Below are 12,967 nucleotides of genomic sequence, written 5' to 3'. Positions count from 1 at the left end.
ACTAGCTTATTACTGATATTCGAGATGAAAACTGATTGAACTAATCGTAGATAGGTACATATAATATTATTTATTGTAAATATGCCCGTCGCAGCCGTCTCGATCAATCGATTGTATTAATATATTTCTTAATAAATAACCCTCTAATAGAGTAGACTGTAAACAGTATATATATATAAAATATGGTTCACATTATACATGGATTAGTGTGCCGCGAAAACTTTGTTGGAGATGAAGTGTGCTGCATTGTTAAAAAAGTTGAAAACTACTGGTCTAAAGCCTCGTTTTTAATTACTGACATTCATGCGTAGATATTTACTTCATATACTTGACACAATAAAAAAAAAGTTACAAAAAAGCATTCTTCTTTTATGAATTAAGATTTTATAATGTACATAATAAACATTTCACAACTCGTTAAATGTTACCCTGTTACCCAAATCGTATTTAAATATTTATTAGACATATTACACTGTATAAACAGACACCACTATAATGCAATTAATATTGGTTTTGGATAGGAGCACAAACTATATCATAAATTGGTTTTCTTTGAACATGTATATTACTCGTATGTACAGATCTGTGGTTTTTTAAATAATTACTACTACACTAGTAGGTACAACGCCGATATTAACACTAACAAATGCATGAAACAAATTACTTGTTTAAATTTATATAATAGTTTTCGAAAAAACATAATGATATAGTCGAGATATTCTGATGGCTAGGGTATTGAAACTTGTTTATAACGGACATAATTTTTAATTGACATTTTTATGTTTTACAGACAAAACGTCTAAACCCATTTAAAAGCAGTTATTTATAATGCTCATTCAATGAATATATATGTACAAATTATAATACATCCAATTAAAATATTTTTCCTGTTCCCTGTTTTATATACAAAATGCATAATTAACTACTTTTTTTAAGTGTTTGTATTTTCAATATATTCAGGTTTCTAAGGTATTGATTTTTTTTTTTTTTTTAATTCAATTACTAAACGATTAAACATGAAAACATGAAAAAAGTATAGATACATAATTCAATAGTTTTAAAAATAATTAATAAAATGAATACTTACAAATCTTTATCGGCTACATTATAGACAATTTGGTGCATTTTATTTTACTTTCGTTTAATCATACTAATTACTTACATTAGTAATAAATCAAATTTGAAATTTTATCATTTTATTTTTTCGTGTATATGATTTTAACTTTTAGCCATTAGGTATTTATTATTGGAAATATAATTTATTCTATCGTTGTTTTGTATTAAATGAGTCTTTTGGAAGAAAGACTTATAATTTTTCAATTTTGAGTTTTTATCTAGAAATGTATATCTAAATATTTCTACATGATAAAAAATTATAGTAAACGTACATATTACTCAATAACATAAAACATTTTCTTTTATCGATTTTTACGGTTTGAATGTAATCTACTTTTATCGTTTGCATTCAAACCGTAAAAATCTTTCAAACAAAATGTATAAAAAGTTTATAAGATGTATTACCAAAATGACAACATATATTAGTATGTATGTTCATTATTGTCACTAATAATTTTATTTACCAACTGTTTGGAATTTTCATTTGAATGCACTTGTTTTGTTTCCTTAAATTTTTAGATATTATCAACAGAACTTGTTTATTGTAAACATGTGACAAAAAGCAATTACTGTTTTAATACTGAAAACAAATTGCTTACAACTTTATAATATGGTTTATCAATAGCTAAAAATCGACGTTTTATCAATAATAGAAAACATGTTTTGAAAAACAAAACGCTGTTTTATGTGCATGTACCAAGCACACATTTAGTTACTTCTTTTAATTGTTATTGTATTGTCGTATTTTTAATGCACATATTTTATATACATTGTTGATCTGAGAGGCATATTCCTTTCACCATTATTTATTTGTATCCATTACTGTGATTTATTTGTCTTTATAATTATCATTGGTCGTATAAAAGCAGTAAACAGCAACTGTAGCATTGAAGAGGAAGTCGACCTTTAATATTTATTTACTTTATTACTTTTTTTATTTTATTTATTCCAAATATGTTTTCTTATACCTTGTATTATATTATTATTATTACTTAATAAATTACAGTTTAATAGGTATGAACACAAAAGTATAATCTTTTTTTTTTTTGTAAAATGCAAAAGCATATTGTATAATATACATTTATGGGTTTACTATATAAATTTCAAAATTTAACGAGTAATAGTTTACCAATCACCACACAGCGCGCTGTGGTTAACCGCACATTTTCGTGACGCGTACTATAACGCACCACTGTGCAATGTTATTTAGAGAACGTGTTCGATCGTAAAACCGAAAAGGAAAGATTGTCAATTTGGTATTAGGGCCGGTGAACGTTAATTGGCAGACACTGACATCTGCTGGCGAAAACTCGATGCGCACTACGCCCCCGCTAGATGGCGTTATAACTATTTTACAATTAAGCCCTTGGTTTTCGCTAGGTAATACGATCATTAACATACACTTAAAAATCAATTGATATTCAAATTATATGCATGAACAGATTCTTGGACATTAATGCGGGCACGATTTTTATTTATTTCAAAATAACCCTACCGCTGATCATCGAATACGTGAAACGCATTGGCCCAAAGTAACATTGTCATCCGGTGTTAAATTGTATATAAGGCCAGGTGGAAATCGAATACTTTGCGGTCAAATGGTCTATATTTTGACGGCAATTGATGCATTTCCTGTATCAAAGAGATATGTTATCTTTTGTCGTCAAAACATAGATCGTTGGATCGCCCTAATATTAAAAAACGAAATGCTGTAGGAACTCGCCCTGTTACCGATGAGGTGTGCCGCGTATACAATTTTTCGACGCACGTTTACCTGTAATCTCGGCCTTTTGTGTGTACGGTAACGGTAACGCGCGCGGTTCGGTCGGTGTACGCGTTTTACTGTGGGGTTATGTTTTCACCACCGCCTGCCGTGCAACCAAACGAATAATATCGTTCGAGCACGATGGTTTTATTCTTTATTTTTTTTTTAACGAAATCACAGATATATAAAGGGACTAGATAGCCGGCTTAAAAAATCCCCTGCATAGACATATCGTCGCCTCAGTTCAAGACAACAATAATTCAAAAATATTCATACTTGAGTTACCTACGTGATATTATTTGCAAAATTACGACGATTTCGATTCTATAACACAATAACTTTTAGTTGCATTATTCACCTCTAGAGGTCAATTATTTCATTCTAGAACCAGTAGTTTCATAATTTGAGTTATTGCAGTCTTGAACTGAGGCGTCGATATAATAAAATAAATCACGTATATCATATTCCTTCAGTGTATTCGGTTGAAGCAAAGATATGAGCAAGAGAGACAGAGCTAAGTTAGAATTACCAAAGACGTAACTACCAAAATATTATACCTTACTTTGATGTATAGTGAAAAATATAACAGTTGATAGTGATAAAATTCAAAACATTCATTAACCATCGATTATCGCCACGAATCATAGTGAATTCATTTGTTTCATAATAAGTAATAAATAAACATTATTTAGACTTTTGTACCGGTTTTAGTAATTAAATATTAAAATGGCATATATGTGCTCAGTGAATAGCAGCAAAACTAAGCACTCGAAGGATTCTAATATAATACTCCACGCGTAAGTAAACTTTAATATAATAAACATTTTTTTATGAGCATACTAACTGTTCACGCTAGTATGGTCAAAATGTAATGTCCGGGTTGCAGTTGGTAGCGCCGTATAGACCAGTGGTTTTCAACCACCGGTCCGCGATAAAAGAAATGTCGATCCGTATTGTGTTGTTATCTGATTTATTTTTAGTGTAGCGTTGGGAATTTTATTAGTGTATTATATTACCCGTATACTATCGCAACAATTTGTTTCGTATCTACATTAGTGATTCGGCTTTCAATTGCAACTGAGACGTTGCGGCTGAACGACGTTTAATTTGTTTAATAAAAATTAATTCTAAATAAACGAACTTATTGAATTTTTACAAAAAAAAAATAATAATGATATTGCCACCAATTCAGTTTCGGAATCCGTTGATAATATCATTGCATCACTATCTAAGAAGAAGAAAAAAGGTACATTTGTTCGTTATTATAATGATGATTATATTAAGTATGGATTTATTTATTTTTCTTCTGGTTCAAACGACATACCGAAACCACAATGCGTATTGTATTCTGTGATTTTATCTAATGAAGCAATGAAACCTGCTAAACTTATTCATCACTTGGAATCAAAGCATAAAGAATTTAATAACAAATCTATAGACTTTTTTATTCGAAAAGGTAAAGAGTTAATGGCTCAAAAAAAAAAGTTATGTCTGCAACTTCTAAAGTTGATTACTCATTAGTTAAAGCATCTTATCTGGTAACATTTCGTATAGCCAAATGCAAAAAACCGTATAATATTGGGAAAACTTTAATTAAACCTTGTTTACTTGATGTTACTAGTGAACTTTTAGGGTCTTCCGCTACTAAAAAAATGAATGATTTACCTTTGTCTAATGACACGATTTATAGAAGAATAAATGATATTTCTGTGGATATCGAAGAACAAGTTATGGATAAAATTAAATTATCGAAATGGTTTTCAATACAACTTGACGAATCAACAGATGTATCTCAAAAAGCAATTTTGCTATGTTACATGCGTTTTATTGATTTTCAAACATCAGAATTGTGTGAAGATTTATTGTGTTGTTGTGAATTACCTTCACATACTACAGGGAGTGAAGTATTTAAATGATTAAATGAGTATATAAAAAAAATACAACTAAACTGGGAAAATTGTGTGTCTGTGTGCATGGATGGTGCCGCAAGTATGACCGGAAAATATTCTAGTGTAGTTTCCAGAATTAAAAATGTAGCAAACATACGTTTTGTTCATATACATTGTATTATACATAAACAACATTTAGTTGCGAAAAAAATGTCACCAGATTTGAATAAAGTATTGACTGAGGCAGTAAAAATAATTAATTTTATTAAATGTAATGCCATAAATTCTAGATTATTTTTAATTTTATGTGAGGAAATGGGATCTGAACATTCTCATTTATTGATGCACACAGAGGTTCGGTGGTTATCTCGTGGTAGAGTCCTGAATAGATTTGTTGAATTAAGAAAAGAAATTGAATTATTTTTAATTCAAAAGAAAAGCAATTACATTTCAATTATTCAAAATACTGAATGGATCGCAAAATATATTTATTTATCTGATATTTTTAACTTAATAAATACTCTTAATTTAAGTTTACAAGTTCCACTCACAACAATATTCACCATGTTAAATAAAGTTTATGCATTTAAAAAAAAAATACAGTTGTGGATAACGTGTATTCAGGAAAGAAACTATGAGATGTTTGAATCTTTTTCATCATTTATAGAAACTAATGAGTTAAACATCGATAGTAATATCAGTGAATCAAGATTTACGAGACGGATATTTGTGGGTACAAAATCCATTTTTAACAAACTCTCAGCATAAATTGTGTTTAAAAGAACAATAACTTTTGTTAGAGATACCATCAGATATTGGTCTACAATCTAAATTTAAAACAATGTCTGTAACCAAATTTTGGATTGAACTCAAGGACGATTATTACGTGCTTTTCGAAAAAGCAATGAAAATTCTTCTTCCATTTTCTTCGACATATCTATGTGAAGCTGGATTTTTCGAAATGACCCATATAAAAACTAAAACTAGAAATAGGCTCGATGCCACACATAGTTTACGTGTGGTTTTGACAAATACAGTGGAACCAAGATTTGATAAAATTGTCAAAACAAAACAAGCACAACGCTTTCATTAAAATGTAATTTTTGATTTATAAAAATATTATTAAGAATTAATTAAAAGTATAATACTTAAATCTTACAATCAAAACTAGAAAAATTAATTAAAATTAATTAAATTAATTTAACTTACGAACTCATCACAAACAATTATCTCAAATTTATTTTAAGTTATAAATTTAGTCAAGATCATTTGGAAATGCTATTTTCTGCTATAAGTACAATCCAAAGGAGGCTTAAATAATAATCCGACAGTAAGCCAATTCAAATGTGCATATTAAAAGCTCTTCTAGTATATGTTGAAATAAAAATAAGTGCTAATCATCGAGAACAAGGTAACACAAGATTGAAGAACAAGATGTGATACTGAACTTATTATATGCATCTAGAAGTGAAAATAACATTGAAGATGAAAATGAATTGTTGATAATATATCAAAATTCAAACTGCATAAAATATATAGTGGCATATATTGTAGGATTTGTGGTGAAAAAAATTTTAAAACATATCCAGTGTGAAGTGTGTGGTAAGGAAATTAAATCACTAGAAACCAAATCATTTTTAATAATTAAAAGCAATTTTGGAGGTCTTGCAATGGCTGATGTTGACGTAGTTAAAATTTGTCAGATAGCAGAACATATAGTCCGAGAATATTTAAAAATATCCAATCTAAGTATTGGCAATTATATATTAAAATCGATATCTTTATTAAATATTAATAAATATTTTATAAATTTAACCAACCATTTTATGGATCAAGAACCTTTGAACTAGATTAACACTTAAGAAATATATAACAATACGAATTTATCATGTAAATATAAGTGCTAATGAAAATTACAAAAGAGTAAGGAAATTTTGAACAAAATTAATCCACTTCCAGCATCAATTAAATACAAACATTTTAATACCTGCCTACTGTTTGTTTTAAATTAAATCTGTAAATAATTTGTAAATTGAATATAATACCAATATGTAAGACATATACTAAATTGTAATTCTTGCTTGTGCATTTTTTTTCAATATCAAATATTACCTAATAATATTTACCGTGTATGGGATGCTTTAAATATAGAAACCACGATGTAGAGAAGATTCTTCTCTACTAGAGATATGTCATTCGCGAACGACCTAGTTTAATTGAACTATTCACCTAAGTGAACAATTATAACTAGTTTATTAGATCACTTTTAAATCGTTCATCGTTTATTTTATCAAAGCGAAAAAATGGTAAATAATCTTGTTCACTGAATGATATTTATTGCGTTTCGTTCATTGATAAGAATAAAAATTACATTGAAGTAAAAACAAACGAACGATTTGTGAATTGTTAACAATGAACTAATTCAATTTAATGAACGACTCATCGACGAACGATTAGTCATCGAACGAACGACTTGTTGACAGTGAACGATGAACTAGTTCAATTTAATGAACGGCTTATTGATGAAAGATTAGTCATCGAACGAATGACTCGTAGATAATGTCAAAAATGAACTAGGTAGTTAAATGTAATGAACGGCTCATCGACGAACGTACAATTCATCATTGACCAATCGATTTGTGATTAAAGTGAACGATGAAGTAGTTCAGTTTAATGAACGACGAATGACCTAGGTAAACGAAAATTCCCATCACTATTCTCTACACCGTGATAGAAATCAAAAATGTGTTGATAATAATTACATTAGTTTAGCGACTTTTTTTTGGTGCTTTTTTTTGGACCCAATTTAGCCAAGGTGCCCTGCTGTGAATAATATGAAAGACAGAACAATAAAAAAAATTCTCATTGATTACCAATTTTATTAAAATCTGACTTAATTATAAATTAATGCATTTTAAACTCAAAAAATAAATAAATAAAAATTATTGTTATTATGATTAAAATTATTACATAACAATATTATAAGGTTAAAATGAGAATGTCCGAATAAACAATAGAAAATATTACATTATTTGCTAAAACGTTTTTACGAAAACAATAAGGGAAAAAATTCTATACATTTGTTATGAATCGTAGACCGTGGTGCACAGTTTGGAAACTGCTGCATTAGATCATTTACAATTATATAATCTAAGGTTAATACGATATTTTCAATTTGGCGCGAATATAATATATAACAAAGAAACTTTTACTTATATTGTCTTTGGTAATTTTTATTTGGCTCTTTCTCTCTCGCACATATCTTTGATTCACGTATCTCTCTTTATTCGCGGTCCATTCTTTTATATGTCTATGCTCTTCTGTAATTGATTGTGAATCCTATCCGCCATACTCCAAAATTGCAAACAACACTTAGCTTGTATGATGAGAATTATGACAACATTAATAGTCTACGAAATTCGAAAATCATTGACTTTTACGCAACACTATGGGTCGTATTCATAGTTAGTTCTTAAATCAATTATATTATAAAACTTTATAAAGCTATGCTTATTGATAAGTATTCATAAAGATATTTAAGCAGAACTTATAAAAGCTATAAGTATCAAACTAATTTAAGTATTTATTTTTAAATTTAAGTTTGGTTACAATGGTTCAATCATACTATCAGATTATATTGTGTGTTAAGAAATAAAAATCAAGTTTTCAAATTCATTGGTGCCAACGTCGAAAAAAAAATTCTATCCAATCCAACCTCTACAGTGTCATTAACATAATAACAAAAAAAATCCCTGAATTTCTAATTTATTTATTTTCAAATTCAAATTTCAAAACCAATATTTTTGAAAAAATTAAAAACGGGTTTGTTATATTGTTCCATATATGAATGGTCACAAAATATTATAGCTTGAAACTTAATAGTTCGTAATAAATTACATACGAGGCAAAAATAAATGATTGCCGTCATCTAAATTTCAAAACCTATTTAAGGCAACAGCAACGGTGATTGAGCAGTCGCGAGGTGTCGTGGCTAACGACAAGTTTTTATTTAAAAGTAAATTGTGTCTTTTATTTTGAGACTTTGAAGTTATTATAATGTAATTTGATTTTAAACTATAAAATGTTTGTTTTGTCATTTTTTTCCTAGTAAATTGGAAATATCAAATCCTAGTGTGTGTACCGAAGCGTTTGTGGTGAAGAAAAACAATATGAACATTATGTTATTTTATGAAAAAGTATTAGCAAAGGATAAAATTTGATTTGATTTATTGATATTTCAATATTATCACATACATAATATTTTAATATAAATTATAATATTAGTGTTGATACCTACTCCCTATAAGCAAATCTTAGTTGGAAGTATGGAGTCTAGTACATAAATATTTATAACATTCAGTGGCATATCCAGGTATTTTTTTGGCGGAGTACTAATCAGCTACATACTACATTATAAAATAAAACCATAATAGCATTAACATATTAATTAAAAAACCATAAACTAAACCTACAACTAAATTAGATTTTTAATTTTAGTCGTCTAGCTTTACCAGTTTGCCACTATTGGAAAACTTATTTATTACCATATCATCCATTATATTTACATGTCTATGAATGGAAAAAAGATCAAGCCTATAAGCCATAACTCAGGTGTAGAATTCTAAAGATATTTTTTCAAACTCCTTAGCTTCTGTCAGTAGTAGCAGTTAAAAATAGAAGTATTGACTTTAATCAAAAGAATCGAAGCAAATTTAAACACCATACAGTATACACTAATAGATAATTATAGATAAACAGTATTTGAGATACAATGTGTGATTGTTCAAGAGGTGGTGGTATGCTAATTGCAATAAATAATAAATACTATTCTCGTACGTTACCCTTACCTCCCTGTTCCGTAAAACATTTATTTGTTATTGTCAAAATTAATTTCGTTTATTATATTTTAGTTAATACTTATTTTCCTCCTAGCTCACCTATAAAGTTATACAATAAACACTTCGATATTATTAATGATCTAATAATTTCCTAACCCTACGTTAAAAATGTAATTTTAGTAGGTGATTATAATACGCCAAACTTAAAATGGCAATTCACTTCTCCTTCCTGTTCACCTAACTATTTAAATTTAAATCAATTGTCAGTAGATTTTCTATCTAAAATTTCATTTTTAAATTTATCTCAATTCAATACTGTTTTAAATAAAAATAACACCATTTTTGATCTAGTTCTTTTTAATATTGATAATATTACAGTTTCTAAATTTACGACTCCTCTTGTTCCTTGTGATATTCACCATCCATCTTTACTTACAATTATTCCTATTAATACTTATAAGCCTATTGATTATAATTTATTTACTTATGATTTTTACTCGTGTAATTACTCTAAAATCATTAAATGCTCAGGCTCAATAAATTGGTTGAAATATTTTCAAATCTTAAAGTGAATTAAGTTACAAATTAATTTTATTCTATTATTTATGAAATAATAGATATATTTGTTCCAAAAAAAAATAATAACTCGTCAAAAATATCTATATGGTTTGGTTTTGAACTAAAAAATTTAATATTTAAAAATAAAATAGTTCATAAAATCTTTAAAAACTCTGGTGTCACTAACGATTATAATAAATTCCCAAATTTACGTGCCCAGTGTAAAGCTCTCTCTAAATTAAATTATCAAAATTATTTAAAAAATATCCAGGAAGATTTTAAACATCAACCATCCAAATTTTGGAAATTTATTAATGAAAAACGCAAAAAACCATTTCTACCTGACTGTATGTATTTAAATAATTCTAAATTTAACTCTCCAAATTCTATTGTTGAAGCCTTTGCTCAACATTTTGCTATTGTTTATGAACATTATGATAACTCAAAATATATGCAGTTAAGTGCAGTTTCTCCGAATAACTCATTGCTAGCACCTTTATTTTCATGTAAAATCACCTTAATCAAAGTTTTTAATGCTTTAAATAACCTTAGTTCAAAGTGTAGTCCTGGACCTGATTTAATTACAAGACAATTTTATCAACAATGTAAATATGTCCTCTCTTCTCCTCTACTTTATATTTTTAATTTATCTTTATCTAGTGATATTTTTCCTGATAGATGGAAAACAAGTATTATCCGTCCTATTCCTAAGACATCATATGATTTATCAAATATTTCTAATTACAGGCCCATCTCTTTACTTTCAATTGCACCAAAAATATTCGAATCTATTGTGTCGGATATGTTAACTCCTGAACTTGACAGAATTATTGTTGACGATCAACATAGTTTTAGACCGTCTAAATCAACTACTACTAATTAACTTACCCTTCAACATTCCATAATTGATGCTTTTTCAGCTGGTTTACGTATGGACGTTATTTATACTGATTTCGCTAAAGCTTTCGATAAAGTTAATCTCACTATTCTTTTACATAAATAGTAGGTTAGTAGGTTACTAACCCATATTTGGGAGAAGGAAGTACTACCGGAAGGTTGGAATGTTGCAGTCGTATGCCCAATCCATAAAAAAGGTGACCCACAAATATGTAATAATTACAGAGGTTGAATGTGGTCTACAAGATATTGTCCTATTGCATTTTAGATAGGGTTAAACCCATTGCAGAAGAGATTCTGGGAGATTATCAAGGTGGTTTCGACCCAACAGATCAAATCTTCAGCCTAAGACAGATCATAGAAAAATCATGAGAATTCAATAAAAGCGTTTGTATACTATTTGTGGATTTCAAAAAATCATACGATTCTGTCCACCGACATAGCCTTATAAACATCTTAAAAGAGTTTGAGTTCCCAAATAAATTAATAAAATTAATTGAGGCCACTCTGCAAAATACAGAAATCAAAATTAAAATAGTTAGGGTAACTGTAGCAAGGCGTGTAGAAGAACTAGGAACTGATATTGAGATTACCCTAAAAGAACGTATTTCTAAATTTATTTTTTATTCGCTGGCCGTTGACGAAAGTACAGATGTGTCAGATACTGTGCAATTAGCAATTTTTATTCGGGGTATCGATTCTAATTTTAATATTACTGAAGAATTAGCCGCGCTTTTTTCAATGAAAGGCACTACAAAAAGTTGTGATATTGTTAATGCATTAAATTTGACACTTAACCGTTTTGACATCAAATTAAATAAACTTTTTCGAGTTATAACAAATGGAGCTCCATCAATGGTTGGAAAAAATGAAGGGCTCGTAGCGCTAATTAAAAAAGAAATGAGTACATGTGGTGCTTTTACAACTGATGCAATATCACTGCATTATCTACCAAGAAAATTTATGTGCAAAATCCGTTGGTTTTCAAACTATTATGAAAGATGTTGTAAAAATAGTAAATTTTATCAGATCAAGAGCATTGAATCATAGAGAATTTAAAAACTTTTTAAGTGAAATAGATGCTGAACAAGGTGATGTAATCTATTTTACATATGTCCGTTGGCTCAGCAGAGGAAAAGTATTGAAAAGGGTTTTTGATTTAAAAAATGAAATTTTTGTATCTGCTGAAAGTAAAGGAAAACAATTTGAACAACTTAATGATTCAGAATGGAAAAATGATTTTGCCTATCTTACGGATATTACATTGCACTTGAATGAACTGAATTTACGCTTGCAACGTCAAAACCAATTAATACATAATTTATTCGACCATATTAAATCTTTTGAAAATAAACTTCTGGTGTGGGAAATTCAGCTAAGAAAAAATAACACTACTCACTTCCCATGTTTGTCAAAATACAATGTCACTTCAACGGAAAAATACGCAGAAGCAATTTCTGATTTATCCTGCGGCCCGCAAAATTAAAAAAAAAAATAATATGTGTCCGCTGCATAAAAAGGTTGAAGACCCCTGCTTTAAGATATAAAATGTCAATGTGTCTAACGGTATTAAGATGATAATTTAAAATTACAGGGGCCCTTTAACATGCGCGAGGCCTTGGACATATATCTTATTTGTCCTCCCCTAGCGCTGGCACTACTGGCAATACCAATATAAATGAAAAATTCTGTTGTGTACCGAGGTTAATAAAATACATATGATAATAAACACAATTACATAAAATTACCGCACACGCGTAATCGATCGATCGCAACTGGCAATACCGATACAAATGAAAAATATTGTTGTGTGCCGAGATTAGTTAATACATACAATGATAAACACAATAAATGCGATTAGAAAAAAAAATCATCGGAACGTTTAGAAAAATGTTTATAACCTA

The sequence above is a fragment of the Sipha flava genome, unplaced genomic scaffold, assembly GCF_003268045.1.
Source record: "Sipha flava isolate LNK unplaced genomic scaffold, YSA_version1 3_pilon_pilon, whole genome shotgun sequence".
Classification (NCBI taxonomy): domain Eukaryota; kingdom Metazoa; phylum Arthropoda; class Insecta; order Hemiptera; family Aphididae; genus Sipha; species Sipha flava.
The sequence above is the reverse complement of the archived record's forward strand: the minus strand, read 5'-3'. Positions refer to the sequence as shown.